The sequence below is a fragment of the Callithrix jacchus genome, chromosome 8 (assembly GCF_049354715.1).
Source record: "Callithrix jacchus isolate 240 chromosome 8, calJac240_pri, whole genome shotgun sequence".
In the NCBI taxonomy this organism is placed as follows: Eukaryota; Metazoa; Chordata; class Mammalia; order Primates; family Cebidae; genus Callithrix; species Callithrix jacchus.
In genome coordinates, this window is record NC_133509.1 from 76,241,530 (window position 1) to 76,266,106 (window position 24,577).

At 34.1% G+C, this 24,577-nt stretch overlaps 1 protein-coding gene across 5 annotated transcripts in view; it reads left to right on the top strand.

The window, feature by feature from the left end:
- The window catches only part of LRFN5 (leucine rich repeat and fibronectin type III domain containing 5), a 307,913-nt gene that overhangs the window by 80,424 nt on the left and 202,912 nt on the right, over positions 1–24,577 (top strand). The gene's annotated exons all lie outside the window — the stretch shown is intronic.

Genomic DNA, 24,577 nt, shown 5'->3' on the forward strand with positions numbered 1-24,577 from the left:
AAGTTTTGGGTTGAGCCTATTCTTCTGTACTTCTTTTTTTTAAATTATACTTTAAGTTCTGGGGTACATGTTCATATTATGCAGGATTGTTACATAAGTATATACATGCCATGGTGGTTTGCTGCATCAAATAATTGATTTTTTAAATCATTTTCCCATTATGACATGGGTTTTCAGGCTACAAACTTCCTGATGGAATTAATTAATGTCTATTCCATAAATTTTAAATTTTCATAAGCATTTATATTAAAATATTTTCTAACTTTCATTAAGCCATCACATTTTACCTATGAATTCTATACATGTATATTTGGAACTTTTAGTTATCTGTTATTATTTCTAACTCTATTGTTGTCAGAAAACAAATGCTTTGTGATTTCAATGCTTAATAATATTTAGAGGCCCATCTCTGGTCAAGCTTGCTAACTTCCCATATGTATTTGAAAAGAATGTTTATGTTATTGTTGCAATGTGTGTGTGTGTGTGTGTGTGTGTGTGTGTATATATACGTATGTATATATACGTATATATATATATATATATACATATGTATACATACGTATATATATATATATATATACACACACACACACACATATACATATGCAAGTCAATTTATATGTAACTTAACAATTTTAGTCATAGTTTATAGACATTAAAACACACAGTTTTTAAATGGTCAGTTTGGCCGTTTTTAAACAATTGTATACTTTATTTAACCACTACACAATTCAACATATAGAACAATTTTATATTTTGAGTTTCCTCATTCCACTTTCCAGATTATCCCCACTCCTTACCATTCCCAGATACTAATACTTTCTTTCTTTCTTTTTTTTTTTTGAGACGGAGTTTTGCTCTTGTTACCCAGGCTGGAGTGCAATGGCGTGATCTCGGCTCACCGCAACCTCCGCCTCCTGGGTTCAGGCAATTCTCCTGCCTCAGCCTCCTGAGTAGCTGGGATTACAGGCACGCGCCATCATGCCCAGCTAATTTTTTGTATTTTTAGTAGAGACGGGGTCTCACCAAGTTGACCAGGATGGTCTCGATCTCTTGACCTCGTGATCCACCCATCTCGACCTCCTAAAGTGCTCGGATTACAGGCTTGAACCACCGCGCTCGGACTAATACTTTCTGATGTCTAACACTGTTGATTAGTCTTCCGAGTTTTTGCCGAGTTTTGAATTAAATATTAATAGTCAACATTTTTGAGTTTCATCAATATTAGCACATATATCAGTAGTTTGCTCATTTTCATTGCTAGATAATGTTTTGTGGTGTTATTATACCACAATTTGTTTAGCCATTCTTTTTCAATGGATATTTGTATTATTTTTCAAGAAAGGCTTCTTGTGGATAAGATTGATGTGAACATATTTTCTCCAATGTTTTCATGTATATATGTTTGCAGTTGTCTTGGACAAGTAACTGGGAGAAGAAATGTTGAATGTAGGGTAGATGTATATTAAAAATTGTGAGAAACTGGTAATAATTGTTCAAAGTATCTGTGTCATTTGATACTCCCAACTTATACAAAAGTGTACAAGTGATATGGTTCCATATTATTACCAATATTTATTACTATTTGTCATTATTTTTCTTTATATTTTAGCTATTCTTGGAAAAATGCTGTCTTGTTATTGTTGTTGTTTAGTTTTATTGTTGTTTTATGTGAGTCCTTTATAGTTCTGGATATGTACCCCTCAATAAAGATATGTGTGTGTGTGTGTCACACACTCACACACAAACATATATATATATATGGCATTTTCTTCTTTTCTATAAATTATACTTTAAGTTCTGGTACATGTGCAGAACATGCAGATTTTCTTACATAGGTACACACATGCTATAGTGGTTTGCTGCACCCATCAGCCTGTCATATACATTAGGTGTTTCTCCTAATGCTATCCCTCCCTCAGCTCCCCACCCCATGACAGACCCCAGCATGTGATGTTCCCCTTCCTGTATCCATTTGTTCTCATTGTTCAACTCCCATTTATAAGTGAGAATATGCCGTGTTTGGTTTTCTGTTCTTGTGATAGTTTGCTGAGAATATTTTCCAGCTTCATCCATCTCCCTGCAAAGAACATGAACTCATTCTTTTTTATGGCTGCATAGTATTCCATGGTATATGTGCCACATATTCTTTATCCAGTCTATCATTGATGGGCATTTGGGTTGGTTCCAAGTCTTTGCTATTGTGAACAGTGCCACAATAAACATACAGGTGCATGTGTCTTTATAGTAGAATGATTTATAATCCTTTGGGTATATACCCAGTAATAAGATTGCTGAATCTAATGGTATTTCTAGTTCTAGATCCTTGAGGATCTAGAACACTGTCTTCCAGAATGGTTGAACTAATTTACACTCCCACCAACAGAGTAAAATCATTCCTCTCCAGCATCTGCTGTTTCCTTTTTAATTTTACTTTAAGTTCTGGGGTACATGTGCAGATCTTGCAGGATTGTTACATAGGTATACACTTGCCATGGTGGTTTGCTGCCTCCATACCCCATCACCTACATTAGATATTTCTCCTAATGTTATCCCTCCCCAATCTCCCCACCTCCAGCCCCCTAACCCCCAACAGGACCCAGTGTGTGATGTTCCCCTCCCTTTGTCCATGTATTCTCATTGTTCGGCACCCAAATATAAATGAAAACGTGGTGTTTGGTGTTCTGTTCTTGTGTCAGTTTCCTGATAATGATGGTTTCCAGATTCATCCATGTCCCTGCACTTTTTAATGATCACCATTCTAACTGGTGTGAGATGGTATCTCATTGTGGTTTTGATTTACATTTATCTAACGATCAGTGATGATGAGCTTTTATTCATATATATGTTGACTGCATACATGTCTTCTTTTGAGAAGTTTCTGTTCATAACCTTTGCCCACTTTTTGATGGATTTTTTTTTTCGTTTGTTTGTTTTGTAAATTTGTTTACATTACTTGTAGATTCTGGGTATTAGCCTTTTGTCAGATGTATAGATTCAAAAGTTTTCTCTCATTCTATATGTTGCGTGTTCACTCTGAAGATAGTTTCTTTTGCTGTGCAGATACTCTTCAGCTTAATTAGATCCCATTTGTCTATTTTGGCTTTTGTTGCCATTGCTTTTGGTGTTTAAGCCATAAAGTCTTTGCCTATGCCTATGTCCTGAATGGTACTGCCTAGGTTTTCTTCTAGGATTTTTATGGTTTTAGGTCTTATGGTTAAGTCTTTAATCCATCTTGAGTTAATTTTTGTGTATGGTGTAAGAAAGTGATTCAGTTTTAGCTGTCTGCATATGGCTAGCCAGTATTCCCAACGCCATTTATTAAATAGGAAATTCATTCCCCATTGCTTGTTTCTGTCAGGTTTGTCAAAGATCAGATGGTTATAGACGTGTGGCATTATTTCTGAAGCTAAAAAGAAGTCAATGCCTGGCTTTAATTTTTCAAAGGACAGGCTGAATCTCTTGTTGAGAGCTAATGCAGCTGGTGACTTGATGTTGAAGCCAGTGTTTATTTACCATTCTCCAAATCCTAAAACCATTAAGAATTATGCTATATCTACACTATGATTTACAAATATAAGAATAAAGGCTGGATGGTATCACATTTATTTAAAACATATTTTACTGAATACTTGAAGCCCAGTATTCATACCTACTGCTCAGAAAAAAAGGGTTCCTTCCAAAATATTACTGCTCATTGACAATACAACTAATCATTCAAGAGCTCTGATGGAGATATGCAAGGAAATTAATGTTGTTTTCATGCCTGCTAACAACAACATGCAGTTCATGAATCAACAAGTAATTTCAAACTTTGTCTCATTATTTTATATCTGTATTTCATAGGACTGTTGCTGACATAGATAATGATTTCTCTGATGGATCTAGGCAAAATAAATTAAAAATCTTCTGGAAAAGATTCACCATTCTAGATGTCATTACAAATATTAATGATTCATTGAAGGAGGTCAAAATATAACTTTGACACACATTTGGAAGAAGTTGATTCCAACTCTAATGGACAACGTTGAGAAGCTCAAGATTTCAGTGGAGGAAGAAACTGAAGATCTGATGAAAATAGCAGGAGAAATATAATTAAAAGTGGAGCCTGAAAATGTGACTGAATTGCTGCAATTGTATGCTAAAGCTTGAATGGATGTGGGGCTGCTTCTTATGGATGATCAAAGAAAGTGGTCTTTTCAGATGAAAAGTATTCCTGACGAAGATACTGTGAACATTGTTGAAATGGCAATGGATATAGAATGTTACATAAACTTAGTTGATAAAGAAGTGGCAAGGTTTGAGAGAACTGAGTCCATTTTTTAAAGAAGTTCTGTTGGTAAAATTTTATCAAGCAGCATTGCATGTTACAAAGAAATCTTTTGTAAATCCCAAGAGCCAAATGATGTGGCAAAATTTATTATTGTCTGAGTTTCAGAAATTGCCACAGCCACTTTATCCTTCAGCAGCTATCTCCTTGATCAGTCTCCAGCCATCAGAATAAAGGCAAACCCTCCACCAGCAAAAAATATATGACTCACTAAAAGATCAGATTATTGTTAGTATTTTTAGCAAAAAAGTATTTTTTAACTAAGGTGTGTGTTTGGTTCTCCTAGACGTAATGCTGTTACATAATGCTATTACACTTAATAGACTATATACAGTATAGCGTAAATATATGTATATGTACTGTATAACCAAAAAGTGTTCATATGACTTGCTTTATTGTGATATTTCCACTTCATTGCAGTGGTCTGGAACCAAACCCACAATATCTTTGTGGTATGCCTGGATATACCACATTTTCTGTATCTATCTGTTGATGGAAACTTAGGCTGATTCAATATCTTGCCTATTGTGAATAATGCTGCAATCAATGTGGAAGTGCAAATATCTCATAGGCATGTTAATATCTATTCATTTGGATATATTCCCAGAAGTGCAATTGCTGGATTATATAGTAGTTCTAAGTTTAGTTTTTTTGAGGAATCTCCATACCATTCTCCTCAATGGATGTGCTAATTTATATTCCCATTAACAGTGTACAAGGAATCCCTTTTTCCTGCCTTCTTGCCAATACTTCTTATCTTTCATCTTTTTGAGGAAAGCCATTCTAACTGGTATGAGATAACATCTCATGGTGCTTTCAATTCGCATTTCTTTAGTGATTAATGATGCCAAGCATGTTTCATGAACCTGTAGGCCATTTGTATGTCAGATTTTGAGAAGTTTTCGCCATGTTGCCCATAGTTTAATCAGGTTATTTGTTTTCTAATGACATGTCTACCTGCATTCCTGGAGTAAACCACTGTAATATAACGCAATTCAACATAATATTCTGTACGCAGTTTTTGTGTCTTTCAATTGTTAATCTGCACTTTTGGTATTAGTAGTATTTTTGTTAGGTTTTGGTATGTGAGTTATGATAACCTAAAATATGTTAAGTATACTTTTCTTCAGTATTTTCTAATGTAATTTTCATAGACATTATTATTTATTTCTTATAGGTAGGTTTGATAAATTCACATATGAAGCCATTGGGGCATAGAATTTTATTTGTAGGAAGATTTTTCTATCATTGGTTGAGGTTTGTCAATTGTATTAATATTTTCAAGAAATTAAAAGTTTGCTTTTAAATGTTTTAAATTACTTTCTTTTGTTTAAAAATAATACAATGTTACTATGTTTGCTTTACAAATAAATAAAGATTATTCAAATCAGAAGTGGAAGTTCTTTTAATAATTTTGTTTCAGTACTTTATAATTAGTTAGACATGTGTTAAAATATGCCATCATAATAATGAATTTGTCTATTTCTTCTTTGAATTCCATCAATTTTTGATTAAACATTTTGTGACTGTCTTATTTAAAACAGAGATTTTGTTAATTTTAATATCTTTCATGTGAATTGACTCATCCATGTTAAATCTACCATTTCATTAAGAGTTTTTGTCCTAAACTATATTAACTATGATGCGAATATAGCCTCACTGCTCTTTTTTTCAGTAGGAGGAGGGTTTCTTTTTTTCTATTTATTTTCAACAATCCTGTATCCTCCTACTTGAGGTATGACTATTACACATATCATATACTAGTTTTGTAAAGAATGTCTTTGTATTTTAAATGAAATAATGGTCTGTATGTTTTATGTAATTGATTAATATATTTATACAATTTTAATTTATATTATAGATATAGTGATTTATTAAAATATTTTTAGAAATTAAAAAATATGATTAGAGTCATAGAAGAATTAGGCTGTGTCACCAATGAAGGCAAGGGATGAGGGAGAGAAATCAGTTAGGAAATTGTTACAGTTAATACATTTGAGATGCTGCTATCCTGTAGAATTATTGAGACTGGGGGAAAGATGAACAGAATCCTGCAAATGAAGGGGATAGTTGTAAATATTTTATTTTGAAAAGGAAAGGGCTATAGATTTACACTTAGATGCTGGACAAATTTAAGAAACGTGTAAAGCAACAAAATTCTATTAAAATATAGGGAAAGAATCAGAGATTACAGGATAATCTGGATATTTTACATTTAGAAATCCTTCTTCTTGGACTAGATGATAAATAGTACCAAATATGATAAAGCCTCCTTATTTTTAAAGTGTGATCCTAGAACAAGCAGCATTCACTCTCTAGGAGCTTGTTTAAAATGTGAAATTTAGGAACTGCTCCAGGCATGCTGTATTAGATTTTACATTAAATAATTGCCAAATGATCTTTTTTGCACATTAAATTTGAGCAATGTATGGAACAGTGGTTCTCTACCTTATTTGCATATTAGTATCATCTGGGGAGCCTTTAGAAATCCTATTGCCTGGGCCATTCCCTAGACCAAATTGGAGTCTGTGAGTTTGGCACTCAGGCATCTGTATGTCGAAAGCTCCCCAGGTGCTTCTCTTGTGCAGCCAAGGGTGAGATCCAGTGCTGTAAGCACATGGAATAGAACAAAGCAAAACTAGACAATTAATATGAAGTAGTGAGGATTTTAGATAATGGATTCTAGTCTGTTCTTTCTTTGAGAGATAATCATTTATTCTCTATAAATCAATTTTATTTTGTATATTTAAAAATTGTACTTAGCAAATATTCCCTTTCAGATCTAAAATTATGTGATTTTTCTGTGTATGGTTTGTAAATTAGAAAAAACGTGGCAACATATAATAATAAGTGATAATCATTGGTATAGGATTGATTTGGAAATGTGTGGTAAGAAACTGTGCTTACTACAACTGTTCAGAAATTGAGTGAGCAGTTGTGATCAGAAAAATTAATTATATCAGAAACAGAAGAGCAATCAAAGTTGGTTTGCAGAAATAAAAATAGATAAGCCAAGAAATTTATGAGAGTATAAGTTGAGGTCAGTTTGAGAAAAGACAAAACAGGCAAAGTACATGACAGACTTGCAGAGTTTTTTTTCATTTTTATCACCACAAAAGTGAGAAGAACTTGTTCCGTGCTTCTTGGACATTAATATACAGAGGAATTGCCTGGAAGTTATTAAAATGAAGATTCTGACCTTGTAGGTCTCTGTGGTAGGTGATGAAATTCTGCTTTTTAAATAAGCTTCTAGGTGATGAAATGCTGTTTCCATGGGGGCCATACTACTGCAGCAAGGAGCTGGAATTGTTATCGATACCAGTAGTGCAAAGGTCTTGCTGCTCATGCATTTTTCTTAGTTGCCTTAATAACTGCCCATTTTCAAGATAAGACACAACTTATAAAATTCAAATGAAAATGAGATAAACTTCAGTGAGAGATAGAACAACATGTTAAAGGATTATGTGGAAGGAGTTTTGGGCGAGGAATTCCTGTAGTTTATAAAGATAAGACTACTTGAGGAAGAATTTGATTCCTCTTTAAAAAGATTAATAGAGCTTATAAGCTTAGGAACATCTAGTGTACAGCAGGACTTTTTTATCTGCAGCTGTCTTTGGTCATAGTCAATATAAAACTCCACATGCTTCACAAATGCATTTGATCATCTGTTTATGTGACACTAACACTCCATGGAAGAGAGTGTTACAGGGAACAGGATTATTGAGTCATCACCAGACACTACTCAGGAAATGACATTCACATTACATGGAGATATCATCAACAGAAAAATTGAAAGGCTGTGTATTCAGGGAGCATTGAAAGAAATACAATACAAACATTAAAGTTGGAAGTAAAGCACACAGGGAGAAAAAGACCAATTTTTCTGTTTCAAGGATGAACAACTAAAACTGATTAGGGAAAGTGTGTCAGAGGGCTCTTTCATCTTGAGAGAATAGGAGTAGGGATATCTGCCAAGAATGAGAAAAAGAAATGAAGATTTACAACTCTGGAAAAATAGTAAAACATTACTAAAGAGCTTTTAAAGCAACAAGAAGATCCTGTTTTCTAATAGACACATGAATTTGTGGTTGGTAAGGTACATAGCATTGTGCTGCAGCCCAGGTAAGGTAATGGAGAAGTAGATGATTGTGTGTAGTGAGGGACTTGTGACCGCTGTTGATAGTAGCAAAGAACATGATTACAGAGGGGCAGCGAGGGTTACATGACAATAGCTGACTGTCAATGTTAGGAGAAGCACAGGTAGCTAGAAAGGAACAAATGAAATGAGTCAATTAGAAGAAACTTTAGTTTGAAATTTTTGATGAATATAAAGAGGAAAAAATGAATTACTTTGTGAGACCTGAAGGCAAGAAAATATCTGAAGTGTTGGGTTTTCAATATGCCATGTGATGACACATTACAAGGTGTGGTTATATGAAACATAAATGACTGACAGAGAGTGAATATGATTATCAATAGCATGAAGGAGGGAAGATTTTTACTTTTTAAAAAGTAGAATGATATGGGGTTTCACAATGTATTATTAGAGGTAGTATAGAGGTCCACAAGCGTAGGACAAAAAAAAAAAAAAAAAAAAAAAAAAAGAAAAAGAAAAAGTAAACGAGTAAAAAAACATGCAAACCAGTTTGTGAACTTGTCGAGTAGGGAGAAAATGGATCCTAGTTTGAGGATTTGAAAAGAGGGATATAATCATAATATCAAAGAGTAATAGGATTGGGAAGAAACTTAGAGCTAATGTTGCACAATACTATAACCTATAGATGAGGAAGCTCATAATCAGGAGAGGAAATTTCTTGTCCAGAAACACCTGTCACTTAGGAAATGGTTGGGACTAGAAGACGAGGTAGTTAACCTTCCCTGTTCCTGGTAATAGTAAAGATGATGGCTGTGGTATTAATGGTTTTGACCATAGTGATGTAGGCGTGCATACCAAGAGCTTATTAAATAAGACAACTTTGTTCCTATCTAAAACAAAATGGAAAGATAAATGATTGTTTAGCTCTAATGCTCCCTCCAGAATGTTAGCTCTGTAAGGACAGGGGTTGTTCATCTCTTATTTCTTGGTAACATCTCTGATTGAGTTAGTATTCATTATATATTTTCAGAATACATGAATATCCACATTTTTTTAAATTTGGAATGTGTTGATCAGTTAGATGCTATTGTAGAACTATGAGTCTGCTAAAGGAAATGTTGTTTTATGAAACATTTATCACTCCAAGTGTTCACTAAGTATCCACGGACCATCAGAATACATAACAATTACTGAGCTCCTACTACGAACCAAATGCTGTACATATATGATTTTCAATCCTCATAATAACTCTTGAAAGTAATTATTTTTATAACATTAGGGACCTAAGCTTGTATTTAAATTGTCAATTTCTTACTGCTAGAGCTCAGACCAAAAATATGTAGTGAACTTATTGGTAAGACATTACAAAAGACAATTTCTGTTTGGTAAAGACTCTGTTGGGACAGAATGCCTCTTTAAACAAAGAAGATACCAGGCCAAAATGGGTTCATCACTAAGCATTAATAAGGGGATGTTTCTGATTTGGTAGATAAAACCTGTCCCTGTTCCCATCATACCTGCATGAATATAGGTGTGTTTTATGGGCAGAAAAATCGGCTGCTATGATAAATGCTGTAATACACAGGGAAATGTAGAATGTGATAGGAAGAGAAACTCCACCATCTAATTAGACAGAGATCACCAAGAAGTCTCATTGTTGAGAAGGCTCAGGGTGATTGATGGTGACAGCATCATGGATGCTTAGCACAAAAACTTAGCGAAATATGCACAGGTTTGAATAGCCAAATTGATCAAGCAGAAGAAAAGATATCAGAGGTTGAAGACCTACTTAATGAAATAAAACAAGAAGACAAGAATAGAGAAAAAAGGATAAAAAGGAATGAGCAATGTCTCCAAGAAATATGGGACTATGTGAAAAGACCAAATTTATGTTTGATAGGTGTACCTGAATACGATAAAGAGAATGAATCCAAGCTGGAAAATACTCTTTAGGAAATTATTCAGGAAAACTTTCTGAATCTAGCAAAGCAGGACAATATTCAACCTTGGGTAATACAGAGAACACCACAAAGATATTCCTCAAGAAGAGCAACCCCAAGGCACATAATCATTAGATTCACCAGGGTTGAAACAAAGGAGAAAATACTAAGGGCAGCCAGAGAGAAAGGTCAGGTTACCCACAGAAAGAAGCCTATCAGACTTACAGCAGATCTCTCAGCAGAAACCCTACAAGCCAGAAGAGAGTGGGGGCCGATATTCAACATCCTTAAAGAACAGAACTTTCAGCCCAGAATTTCATATCCTGCCAAACTAAGCTTCACAATTGAAGGAAGAATAAAATCTTTTATGAACAAGCAAGTACTCAGAAATTTTATTACCACCAGGCCGGCTTTACAAGAGCTTCTGAAAGAAGCATTATACATAGAAAGGAAAAACTGGTATTAGCCTTTCTAAAAATATACCAAAAAGTAAAGAGCATCAACATAAAGAAAAATTAGCATCAACATAAAGAAGAATTTACATCAACAAATGGATAAAATAGCCAGTTAACATCAAATGGCAGTAACCCTAAATTTAAGCTGACTAAATCCCCCAATCAAAAGATACAGCCAAAACCTAATGGTATGCTACATCCAGACCCATTTCACATCCAAAGATACACAAAGACTTAAAACAAAGGGATGGAGAAAGATTTACCAACCAAACGAATAGCAAAAATAAATAAATAAATAAAAAGCAGGAGTTGCAATTCTCGCATCTGATAAAATAGATTTCAAAGCAACAAAGATATAGTGGTAAAAGGATCAATGCAACAATAAGAGCTAACGATCCTAACACCCAGATGCATAAGACTCATAAAGAGATTTAGACTCAATGAGACAGAAAATTAATAAGGATATCCAGGACTTAAACTCAGATCTGGAACAAGTAAACTCAATAAATATTTATAGAGCTCTCCACTTTAAATACACAAAATATACATTCTCCACCTTAAATACACAAAATATTGATCGGCCATTATTAATACCCATTTTTAGAATAAAACTACATTTCTGTTCTCTCTCCCTCTTTTTCTTCCTCTTTCTTCCTCTCCTTCACTCCTTTGTTTTCTTTCTAAAAAAAATAAATAAATAAAACACAGTACTCCAAGCGTGTTGTAATTTTTAAACCTCCACTTTCCCCAGTGAGCTGAAGATTATGGTGTTTAGAAATCAACGTCTGCATTGTGTCTGGATGTGCTCATTGATACTGAGACATCACTGCTTCCAGGTGCTCTTCAACAGAAAGAGTTAGGAAATACCTACACACCTTTATATATACATACACTACTCCTTTACATAATAATTAGGTCTGCATTTTGGTAGCATCAGATTAAAAAAAAAAAAGAAAAATAAGAAACAGCAGACTTGCCCAGGACTAATCACAGGACTTATTCTAAAGATCCTGTACTGATTTGGTAGATGAATACATACCCTATGTGAACAAATGAAAGAGAATTTAAATAAAATCTTGCTAATTATTATTAGCATGACTCCATCTGAAAATACAAGTTAGTGAAAGCCTAGAGAAATTGAGGTTTTGTCTATTTTACAAATGAAGACACCAAGTCTCAGAGAAGTTAAGTAGCTTGCTCAAGGTGACATATACAGGAAATCCATGAAGTGATATAGAAGTATGCTGAAGTGAAATACAGTTCACACTTTTGTGCCACTGGAACAGTACACTGCGTACTTTTTTATAATTCTGGTTATAATTAAAGGAGATTCTATTCAAGGGCCCAATGTGATTCTTCTTGTTGGTAGTAATGGTTTTGTTTGTTTTTTAGAGACAGAGTCTTGCTATTTCACCCAGGGTAGAATGTAGTGACACAATAATAGCTTATTACACTCTCAAATTCCAGAGCTCCAGGGATTTTCCTGCCTCAACCTCCCAAATAGCTTGGTCTGCAAGAGTGTGTCACTGTATCGGCTAATTTTTATTTTTATTTTTGTAGAGATGGGGTTTTGTTGTGTTGCAAAAGCTGATCTTGAACACCTGACCTCATGCCATCCTCCGCATGGGCCTCCCAAAGTTCTGGGACTACAGGCATGAGCCACTGCACTCAGAATCAATGTGTTTTATAAGCATAATCACACTAGTTTCCACAGTACTCTCTGGAGATATGAATATACACTACTACTTAAACAATATATTTTTTCTATCTCTCAGTTGAGAGGGAGAAAGAACTTGGTGAAGTAGTACTCAGCCCTCTCCTTAGGCTAAACTAGTTCAAAGTGTATATTTTCCTGTATCTTTTTAAACAACGGCATCCCTGTATCACTTTCAAATTCTAACGTCTGATAATTATTAAAAGATCCTTTTAGATCTCCTGGTAAAAATGAAAGAGGAAAAGAAGTGAAATTTCAGATTTTATAAAATAGGAATATTTTAAGACTGCCATGCAGCCATCAATGTCTGATGATAATGTCTGTATTTATCTATAAATGGAATATCATTGTTTAGTTAATTAGCAATTAAACAATTTAATTAATTTAATTACTTCAGTTAATTTTTCAGCCTTTTAAATATAGTGATATTTGATGATGAGTTCTAATTTACATACCATGTGCATATGTTATAAGGACAGATATAGTAAAATTAATGGTTTCCTCAAAAATAGCTGTTTCTTGGAAAAGAATGTTTCTATAAACAAGCATTGGAATTTTTCCTCATTTTTTTTTTTCTGAACGATCAAAATATTCTGCAGACCTGTGAAGTGAAAACATTTTGTTTGCTTGTAAAAAACTGCATTGATTATTCCATTCTATTTAATCAGTTTTCTCAATTTTTTTTTTAAACTTATTCCATTAAATAGAATGGCCTCTAAAGCAATGACATGTAAGGCGATATTTTTTTTTCCACAACAAAAGTGTTTTTTTTTTTTTAATTATACTTTAAGTTATGGGGTACACATGTAGAACATGCAGGATTGTTCCATAGGTATTCACATGCCATAGTGGTTTGCTACATCCATCCGTCCATCACCTATATTAGGTATTTCTCCTAACGTTATCCTTCCCCAATCCCCCATCACTGGCTATCTCTCCCTTAGCCCCCACACCACCCAACAGGCCCCAGTGTGTGATGTTCCCCTTCCTGTGTCCATGTGTTCTCATTGTTCAACACCCACTTATGAGTGAGAACATGTGGTGTTTGGTTTTCTGTTCTTGTGTCAGTTTGCTGATAATGATGGTTTCCAGCGTCACTGTGTCCCTGCAAAGGAAGTGAACTCGTCCATTTTTATGGCTGCATAGTATTCCATGGTGTATATGTGCCACATTTTCTTTATCCAGACTATCACTGATGGGCATTTGGGTTGGTTCCAAGTCTTTGCTATTGTAAACAGTGCTGCAGTGAACATATGTGTGCATGTGTCTTTATAATAGAATGTTTTATAATCCTTGGGTATATACCCAGTGATGGGATTGCTGAGACAAATGATATTTCTAGTTCTAGATCCTTGAGGAATCACCAAATTATCTTCTGCAATGATTGCACTAATTTATACTTCCACCAACAGTGTAAACATGTTCCTATTTCTCCATATCCTCCCCAGCATCTGTTGTCTCCAGAATTTTTAATGATTGCCATTCTGACTTGTGTGAGATGGTATCTCAATGTAATTTTGATTTGTATTTCTCTAATGACCAGTGATGATGAGCATTTTTTCTTATGTTTGTTGGCTGCATAAATGTCTTCTTTTGAAAGGTGTCTGTTCATACCCTTCACCCACTTTTTGATGTGGTTGTTTTTTTCTTGTAAATTTGTTTTATTTCTTTGCAGATTCTACATATTAGCCCTTGTCATATGGGTAGCTTGCAAAATTTTTTCCCATTCTGTTGGTTAGTGGTTCACTCTATGATTGTTTCTTTTGCTGTGCAGAGCTCTTAAGTTAATTAGATCCCATTTGTCTATTTTGGCATTTGTTGCCATTGCTTTTGGTGTTTTAGTCATGAAGATTTTGCCTATACCCTATGTCCTGAATGATATTACCTAGGTTTTCTTCTAGGATTTTTTTGGTGTTAGGTCTATGTTTACATCTTTAATCCATCTGGAGTTAATATTTGTATAAGATGTAAGGAAGGGGTCCAGTTTCAGCTTTCTGAAAGTGGCTAGCCAGTTTTCCCAACACCATTTGTTAAATAGGGAATCCTTTCCCCATTGCTTGTTTTTGTCAGTTTTGTAAAAAATCAGATGGTTATAGATGTGTGGCATTAATTCCAAGGTCTGTGTTCTGTTGCATTTGTCTATGTACCTGTTTTGGTACCAGTACCATACTTTTTAAATTACTGTAGCCTTGTAGTATAGTTTGAAGTCAGGTAGCATGATGCCTCTAGCTTTGTTCTTTTTGCTTACGATTTTTTTTGACTCTACAGGCTTTTTTTGGTTCCATATGACATTTAAGGTGTTTTTTTTCCAGTTCTACAAAGAAGGTCAATGGTAGCTTGATGGGGATAGCATTGAATCTATCAATTACTTCGGGCATTATGGCCATTTTCACGATATTGATTATTTCTAACCATAAGCATGGAATGTTTTCCCACCTGTTTGTGTCCTCTGTTATTTCCTTGACCAGTGGTTTTTAGTTCTTCTTGAAGAGTCCCTTCAAGTCCCTTGTTCATTTTATTCCTAAGCATTTTATTCTCTTTGTAGTAATTGTGGAAAAAAAAGTGATTTTATTAAAAAGGTTGCCACACACAACAGTTTTTGTTCCTTGCTGTCTTTCTTTTGGAAGAATAACTATTTATAAAAAATCGGCTACAATAATGTGCATATTTCTCAGAATATATGCCCCAGATTTGTTGATCATTTTGTGGTAACCCTTTGAAAATCAGCACATTTGACTCCAAAGATGATAGTGTCAAGTGGCATAATAGATGTAAGTGTTTTATCAGTACTATCGTTACAGTTTTGTATCACACCTTGATAATGTAAAAGTTTTTCTTTGGGGACCTTGACTTTCATGTAACTTCTTTTTATGGGACTCAATGCTCATATTTAACAGTGTCAAGCAGAGCATAAGAGTGGAGATACTCTTCAGAACTCTGTGTCTGATTTGCTTGTCACTACAATCTAGTTAGCTCACCAGAATTTTTTATCCTGTTAATATGACATTCTACATTGTACATGCAAGGTGATCATATCTCCACAGAAAGAGGCTGAAAGAAAATAATTTTTTTTTAAACAAGTGTGTGGGCTAACAGTGGCCAAAATAGACCTTTAATAATGGCTACTGGATTGTGCTTGTTTCAATTTAAATAAATGCTTTTTATCTCTAAATATATTTCTCTAAGTATGGAGGCCATCTTTAGATACCAGCAGCCAGAGCTGTAGTTTGGGGAATTATTTATAACTTCTAGTGTAGCCACATGATTTCTGTTTCTCTCTTTTCTCTGGCATAGTCTCATCACCTAGGTATTTTACCTCTGGTCTCATATTGGTAGTACCTAGCCTAAAATGAGAATTTCACCTCCATTTTCTAGTCTTATTGTTGTGTGTGTGTGTGTGTGTGTGTGTGTGTGTGTGTGTGATAGAGTGATATGGACGTCTCGCTATATGGCCCAGGCTGGAGTGCATTGGCTGTTCACAGAAGCAATCATAGTACCACAGTCTTGAACTCCTGGGCTCAAGCCATCCTCCTGCCTCAGCCTTCCAAGCAGGTGGAACTACAGATGCATGCCATATATGGATAGACTTATTGTTATACTTCACATTATTTTTCCTATTCACATGTCCAAAATATATTGTCACTATATTGTACATTGCAGAGGTGTTTCTTAACCTTTGTATTTTTTTTTAAGTGAAGGATCATGCCACTTTCCTATTTTGGTTCCTTAATTATATATACAACAGGAAAAAATGTCTTTTAAAAATATTTTAGGAGAGGAAATAAAGAAGAAACCTATTATGTTAGCTGGAATATATTATATATCTATGGAAAAATAAGCTTACTGTAAGTAATTAGGTTTCTGGATTCTACCTGCTCATCTTTCAAATGCTCTTAAAGAATAAAAGATTAATATGAGATATAGTTTATTGAAGCTATGTATGTAGGCTAGTCAGCTGTATTACTCATCCATTAATTATAAGGATAAGTTATTATGTGGCTTGACTAGTTCACTTGTTTGTTTCTAGAAGTATTTAAATACCAGAATGTAGCATTTTTCAAAAGGAGAGAGTAACAATTTTTCATATAAATTAACTAATATAATTGCAAATGAGCCTCAAAATGTATTTGCTGAAAATGAAAAAAAAATCCAAAAACTAAATGATGTAGCACACTACTCTGTGCAGTTCTATGGTCCCAGTTGTTTTCTTAGAGACTAAAAAGATACTGAAGTGACATGAATACTAATGTTATCACAGCTGCTGGTTCTCAAAGTACTTGTTCTAGGTGGTGAAAATTCTTTAGACAAATAATGTAATTTTTGAATTGTTTTGAAATGATACTATTGCAATTGGAAGTTATGGACCATATATAAAAAATACATATTATTTGGCATTACAAAATATTTTTAGTAATCATTGAGAAATAACCATTAATATTTTAGTGATTACTCTTATGTTATATACACATATACATGAATGTGTATACACACACAGACATAATTATGATAAGATCATATAAGACTGCATAGACTGTTTTATGATGGGGTATTACACTTTTATTTTCTCTTTCTTCTTTGTCCAGCTCTTCTACTCTTTATCTGTATCATACTCACTCCCTACCCAAGGTAATGTTTATGGTTTAATCTGTCTCATTATGCTCATATGTCATTTATATGGTATATTATATATATAATTTATATATTTATAGTAAATGATATTTATATAGTTTATACAATATCTGTTTTACTTTTCTCTGCAATACAAAGGTGTTTCATATCTCACAAATACACCCATACCCTTCACTTACACATTTTATCACTGTTTGCTTTTGTAAACTTGTGATAATAATATGCACATTAGTCATTTAAGCATACCTTGTGGAAATCCTGCCAACTTGACTACTGTACCTCCAATTTCTTCCTTTATATTCTGTCATAATAAATCTGTTATAATTGATTCAACCATATGCACATTGATATCACTTATGCTGTTTGTTTATTTTTACTACTACAAACATGCTGTAACAAATTTCTGTACTTTTTTTTTTGACACGGAGTTTCCTTAGCTCTTGTTGCCCAGGTTGGAGTACAACGGTGCAATCTCAGCTCACTGCAACCTTTGCCTACCAGGTTCAAATGATTCTCCTGCCTCAGCCTCCCAAGTAGCTGGGATTATCAGCATGTGCCACCATGCCTAGCTAATTTTGTATTTAGAGTAGAGATGGGGTTTCTCCATGTTGGTCAGTATGTTCTCAAACTCCTGAGCGCAGGTGATGTCTGCTGCAGACTCCTAAAGTCCTGGGATTATAGGCATGAGCCACCACACCCAGCTGTTCCTGTACTTTACCCTAAAATTTTTAGTACTTCTTATTTTTCTTCAAGGGAATAGATTCCCAGGAGAGGGCTTATTGAGTCAAAGACTGTTCATATTGTCAGCTTGATTTTTAAGAATCTTACAAAAATCCACATTACCTTATTCATATGTGAGTATGTCTTTTCATCCAGGCCATCTGTAGTTATTATCAGTCATTTAAATTTATATTAGTCTATCTGGTGGATGTTGTCTAATATCTTAGTGTTGATTTAATTTGATATGAGCATCTTTTTATGTGTTTGTGGCCTTTTGTTTTGCTTTCATATGAATTTTCTTTTCTTTTTGTTAAGTAGATCTAGATTTAGCTGCCTTAAATAAAACACTCTAAATAATAGTATGTAAAGCCATATAGAAAAATAAGTCTCTGTTATAAAAGAGATCTCGAGATTAGAAGTGCACATGTTGGTGGCTTTCTACTATAACCTGGGTCCTGTGTCCTGTGTCCTGTCTGTGTTCTGCTGTGCTTAGCATTTTCTTCTTGATCCATGATGATGGGCTAGAACTTTAACCATTAACTCTACATCCCTGGCATTGGCATCTGGAGTCAGGAGGAGAAGAAAGAAGTGCTCTTGCTCCTTTTCTTTAAAATAAAACTTCCTTAAATGCACGTATTTGTTCTGCCTGCCTATGTAGTATTAACTGGAAGGTAGGTACTGCCACAAATAGTTACAACATAGTTTGTGAAATGTAGTATTTTATAGTGTTGGCAGAAGGCTGGCTTAAATGCAAGTTTCTCTTACTAAAATGGAAGGCAACAATACATATTAGGAGGTCAGAGGCATTCTCTGCCCCCCTTATCCTTTTCCTATATTACTATTGAATTAATTTTCTTATTTATTAAATTTTGGGAACTACTTGCTACTGTCAAATCTTTTGCCTCTAAGTTTTCTGTTACAGTTAATAATTCTTCCCCAGTCATTGAATGAATATGATAATATCATGTTTCTAAGATTATATGTCGCTTTGTTTTGTATATTTAATCAATCTGTGTATAGCTTTTACAAATAATGTGATGAATGGACTTATATTAGGTTTCATCTGTGTAGCTATTAGGTATACCAGCATTAATACATGATGAAACTCATCATCCTTTATTTATTGAATTGAAATATGACCCTTGCCACTTATTTTACTTTTATATATACTAAAATATACTTCTGGATTTTATTTATCTATTTTATATTATTCTGTTAGAATAATACTAATTGAAACTAAATCTTTTCAAATGTTAGCAAACTAGAGTGCATTGACAAATCCAGCCCCCTGCTTGATGTTTGCAAATAAAGTTTTACTGGAATTTACCCATGTCTGTTCATTTGCATATCATCTATGGGTGCTTTTGGGGTACATTGGTAAAGCTCATTTGTTTTGTATAGTCATAAAGACTGAAATGTTAACTGTTAGTTCCTTTACACAAAAGTTTTTTGATCCCTAAATGTCTAATTAATGAGGGTAGGTATTGACCTAATTAAAAGATGTTCAAAAACCAATTACCTGCTAATGTTTAAATATCAATACATGTTAACTGTTTTGAGCAATAAATAAGATAACATATATATGCCAATACAAATTAGACTATTAACAGATTATCCATACCAATTTTTGACATTAAAAAAGATGATGAATTAAGTACCAAAATGTACAGTAAAGTATTTCATATTAGTACTTTTATTTCTGTATTCATGAAATTGCCATTTTTGGGAAAACATTTCTCATAGGAATTATATCATATTGCATGTCAAATATTTTTGTTATTTTGGTTACCAGAAACTTTAAACATACATTTAAAAATATAAAGAAGAGTATAATAAATGTCCAAATACACATTACCCACCTTCAGTAATTATCGCCACATGACTAATCTTATTCATTCATCTGCCTATTCTCATTTAAAAACCTAAAATGTCTAACTCCAACATTGTATTATTTCATCTGTAAATGTTTGGGCATGCATTACTAAGGATTAGTAACTTTAAAAAACAAATCTGCAGTACTCTTGTCATGCCTAAAAAGCTACTATAACTTTATTAATATAATCAAATATCTAATCACTATTTGAATTTCCATATTTGCTTCACAAAGGTTCTTTTCATGACTGTTTTCTTCTAATCAAGATTCAATTGAATTTCAAGAATTACAATTAATTGGTGTTTTTGAAGTATCTTCAAGTCTATCAATTTTCATTTCCCACCTCTCTTGCCAGAGATTCCTTGAAGTAAGTAGGCTGCTTTGTTCTATATTGATTCCTCCCATTATGGATTTTGCTGGATTCTTTTTTTTTTTAATGTTTTGTTGTTGATTGTATTTCCTGTAGACTAGTAGCTAGATACAAGATACAGAGACTTGATAAGATTTAGATTCACATATTTTAATCAAAATTCTTCATAGATAATGTTGAATACTTCCAACTGTTTTTATCAGGAGGTACATTGTGTCTAGTTTTTCTTGAGAATTGAGCTTTCATGTATTATGAGCCTGACACATGTGTTAAACACTTATCCATCTGGTGTTCCCTAATGATATTTTGAGCATTATTGAGTGTCATTATTCATTAGGATTTGAAAGTGGGGATATTCTAGATTTATCCTTCTTTCTTTATTTCTTAGCTGTAAATCTGCTAGAAAGTAAAACTCATACCAATTGTTTGTTCCTATTAGGTACAGTTCATATAACTGTATGTTTGATTATTTTCCTTTGTTTGCAGGTTTTCATAAAGCTTGTTTTCCTAGCACCAGACAAACATAATCAGTACTTTTTATTTTATTTTATATCTTTTGGATGATTGCTTGTTATATACCACTATGATAAAATTACCACAAATTTGGCTAGTGAAAACTTCCTTTGGTTGCTCCCTAAATTCTTTTGATTAGAACGCAGAAGACTTCCTTGCTTTTATGGTAAAATGAGATGATTTAACTTCCCTTGTATATTTTTCGAATCAGACTTGGAATTGTATTGTTTTGAGAACTAGAACTTGAAATCGCTTCTCATTTCTCACATTGTTTATTAAAGATATTGACAGGGAAATACTTAATGTATTTATCTTCCCATTCATTAATTCCTTTTTTTAAAAAACATTTTGCTTTAAATATTTTCCTAGTCCTAGGTTAAGCCTATTGAATATCTTACCTGCCAGTCCTTTCTATAGCATTATCTGTGGTGTGGAATTTCTCTTTGTATGTGAAGAAAATGTCACTGTATGTCATCCATTTTAATTTATCTGTTGTATTTCATTTACTTGAATCTTCCTGAAATTTTATTACCATTTTTGAAACGTATAGTCAAAAGTTCAAAATAACATAATAGGTAATATAAAGTATAACATAAGCTTGTTTTGACTTAATATTTTATCAATAGTAAAATATAGATTTGTCTCAACTTTACCTAAACAGAAAAAATATAATATTTTACTCCAATATAAAAATTGAAAGAAAAATAAAATGTATTGCAGACTAAGTGACTTTACTATAGATGTAAATATTCCTAAAGAAATAAACAACCACCATCACATAAAAAGGATCAAACAATAATATTGAAATCCAGTGTCTGTATTCAGGTTGTTTTTCTGTGAGCACAGACTAACTGGAATGTTTCATATTTAATTATTACCTATTCTAAATTCAAATATAAAGATAGCATTTTTTAAGTAATATGTCATATAATTTATAGCAATTGAAGACTGTAGATCAAGGTTGTTTATAGGTAAAAATTTTAAAGCAATAGTATGAATTTATTGAATTATTAATTTGTGTTCCAGTAGAATACTGCATACAAGTATCAATATATTTTCTTTGAAATTAGTATAAAACAGTTTTAGATATTGACCAAGATTCTCAGTCTCCAAACATTTTGAAAAGACCACAAATTAATGAAATATTTTTAGGAGCATACTGTATGACTTCTGAAAGTTACTTCAGGAATTATTTTTAAAAAACATTTAACACATTTTTCTTAATCTTTTTGAAATAGCTAATGTGGTTATATCTTTTCAAATATGTATTCAGTAGAGGATTTCCTGTTAATGTAGATGTGTTTCTTGTTAATGTAGAGTGACAACATAAGATACTGTTTTATGAAGATAATAATAGTTTTCTTATAACTAATAAGATTTCTTGATCTACTTTAGACTGAAAAGTGATAAAGCATAAATTAAAGCATATTTTAAAATGCTGATGAATTTTTTTCATCTGACTTGAACATTTAGATAATCAATAATTTGATAATTCCACTCTGAAAATAACAGTTGAGACTATGTATTTAAATTATATCCAGGAATTTCTCTCTGTCAGGAAAGAAGACCAGATATCCTGAACAAACATCTTACTGCAAAGAGGAAAAAATAGACTTAAATAGGCAATGCATATGTACACACACACACATGCACACATATTTGCAGGAAACGAATGGATATTGACTAAAGCATAAAAGTCAAGTGAAAATGGGAAGCTAGAGTGGTAAGAAGCTTATAAAGTAGTTATAGAAGGTTTTGAGTTTATTTTGTTTGATGGGTACATGGTGCAGAGAACAGGATACAAAGCCAGAGCACATGTAGATGATTGTCCTATGAGTGGCCTATATAAAGCCAACCCTGGATAGTAACATCTTACTGAATCAGAGAGATAGGAAAAATGCTCTCCATAGGAGAGAAAAAGCAAACATTTCTGCCTTGAATTAGGCACGGAGGACATATGTATATATCTCCTGAGAATTCAAAATCTCCCCATCGTATAGAATAGATTTGGGACCTGAATATTCGGTACCTTATGGTTCCAAATAGTCTTAAACTGTAAATTACTTTTTATTTAGTCCCAGGTTTGTAGTCCTTAATGGAAAGCTTGCAGAAGCAATCACAGTTTCTTTCTTAAAAAAAAAAAGAAAAACCTCTTCTTAAGTAGAAGATTCAGTTTTACAGATAAGTCATCATTAATGTAAAAATCACAGGAATACATCTGAAAATGTAGGAAAAAAGGCATTATGAATAAGATAAGATCAAGCAGAAGTCACAGAAAACAGAATTAGAGTCTCCATGTTCTCAGATTTTGGAATGATAATGTTGGAATATAAAACCAGTGTGTGTGTGTGTGTGTGTGTGTGTGTGTGTACACACATCTATCTGAATCAAAAAGATGTTTAGGAATAGTATACTATAAAAAATTGCCATGAGGATTAGGAAAAGAACTAAATGATATTTCATGAAATGCAAAATAATGTCATAATTAAAAATCCACCCAACAGCAATTTAGACACACTAGAAGAAATGATTGTTGAACTTAACAAGAACTGAAGAAATGATATAACAAGTAGTGGAGGTAATATCAGGGAATATACAAGAGAGATTGAGAGATATGAGGGACAGCTCAAGATAATCTAATATATATCAAAACATTCTTATAAACAGATCAGGTATATCACTTTTAAAAATTATGTTGTCTTTCAAGCATTAAAAACTCTGTAAGGTTTATAATTTGCATTAAGGAAAAGATTTTGGGCCAGGCATACTAGCTTACACCTATGATCTGAGCACCTTGGAAGGCTGAAGTAGAAGGGCTGCTTGAGGCCATGAGTTTGGGTCCAGCTTAAGCAACATAGTGAGACCCCATCTCTATGAAATAGAAAAAATAAAAGGTAAAATGTTATGAATTTTGAGTTACTTTTATTCCTAGATATTGTCTACTAAATTGATCCATGGATTAAGTGTCATTTCAAACAAAATTATAATAGGTTTTGTTGGGGGGAGGACTCAAGATGGCGCTGTGAGAACAACCCAGGATTGGAGCTCTCGTTGAATCCGCAGAGAGGTGAGTCCGAGCTGCATTTCCAGACTGATCTTTGTTGCCCACAGAATGGGGAAACTCCCAAGTATAAAAAAGACACGGGACGCCAGGCAGTAAGTCTGCCTGGCGAAGCCGGCAGCCGGGGCGCGGCAGCAGCCGGCCCTACCCAGCAATCCCCACAGGGCGCGCTTGTCCGGGTGCCCTGTTGAACCGGCAACCTGAGATTTGAGAGGGCTGGACTTGAGACTGAGACTTGGACAGTAGGCCAGCCCAGGGGATTGCAGGGACAGAGCGTTCGGGATACCCAGTGGGACAAACAAAACCGCAATTTCAAACTATCTCGAGCAGACAGTCCGAGACGCTCTGTGGGGGAGGGGCGTCCACCACTACCGAGGCAACCCGTCCCTACTGAGATACACGCCCACTGCTGACACAGCCTGCCGTTGCCGAGGCAACACGCTACAACGAAGAGACTCCGCCGCAGGGCGTGGCGGAGACCACAGCAGAGCCTGCAGGAACAGGGCGAATCACACAACAGCAGGGCGGAGACTCGGCAGGCAAACAGTGGCTAGTCTGCCTCCTAGCTGGGCAGGACACCTCAAAGGACATCGAAAAATAAAGCCCGAATCCCCCAACACAGAGCATTTGAGAAAAAAAGGTTTTTTTTAATGAGCTCTGTTGCAGCAGAATCAAACATAGCAGCCTAACAGCCCTGAATGAACAACAGAGTGCACAGCTCAGAAATTGAGCTCCTAAAAAGAACAGACTGTCTCCTCAAGTAGCTCCCTGACCCCTCTATATCCAAAAGACTGACATTTGGCAGGCATCATCCTGGGACAAAGATAGCAGAAAAAGAAACGGGTAGCATCCCTCGCTGAGCCACAGCTGCTAGAG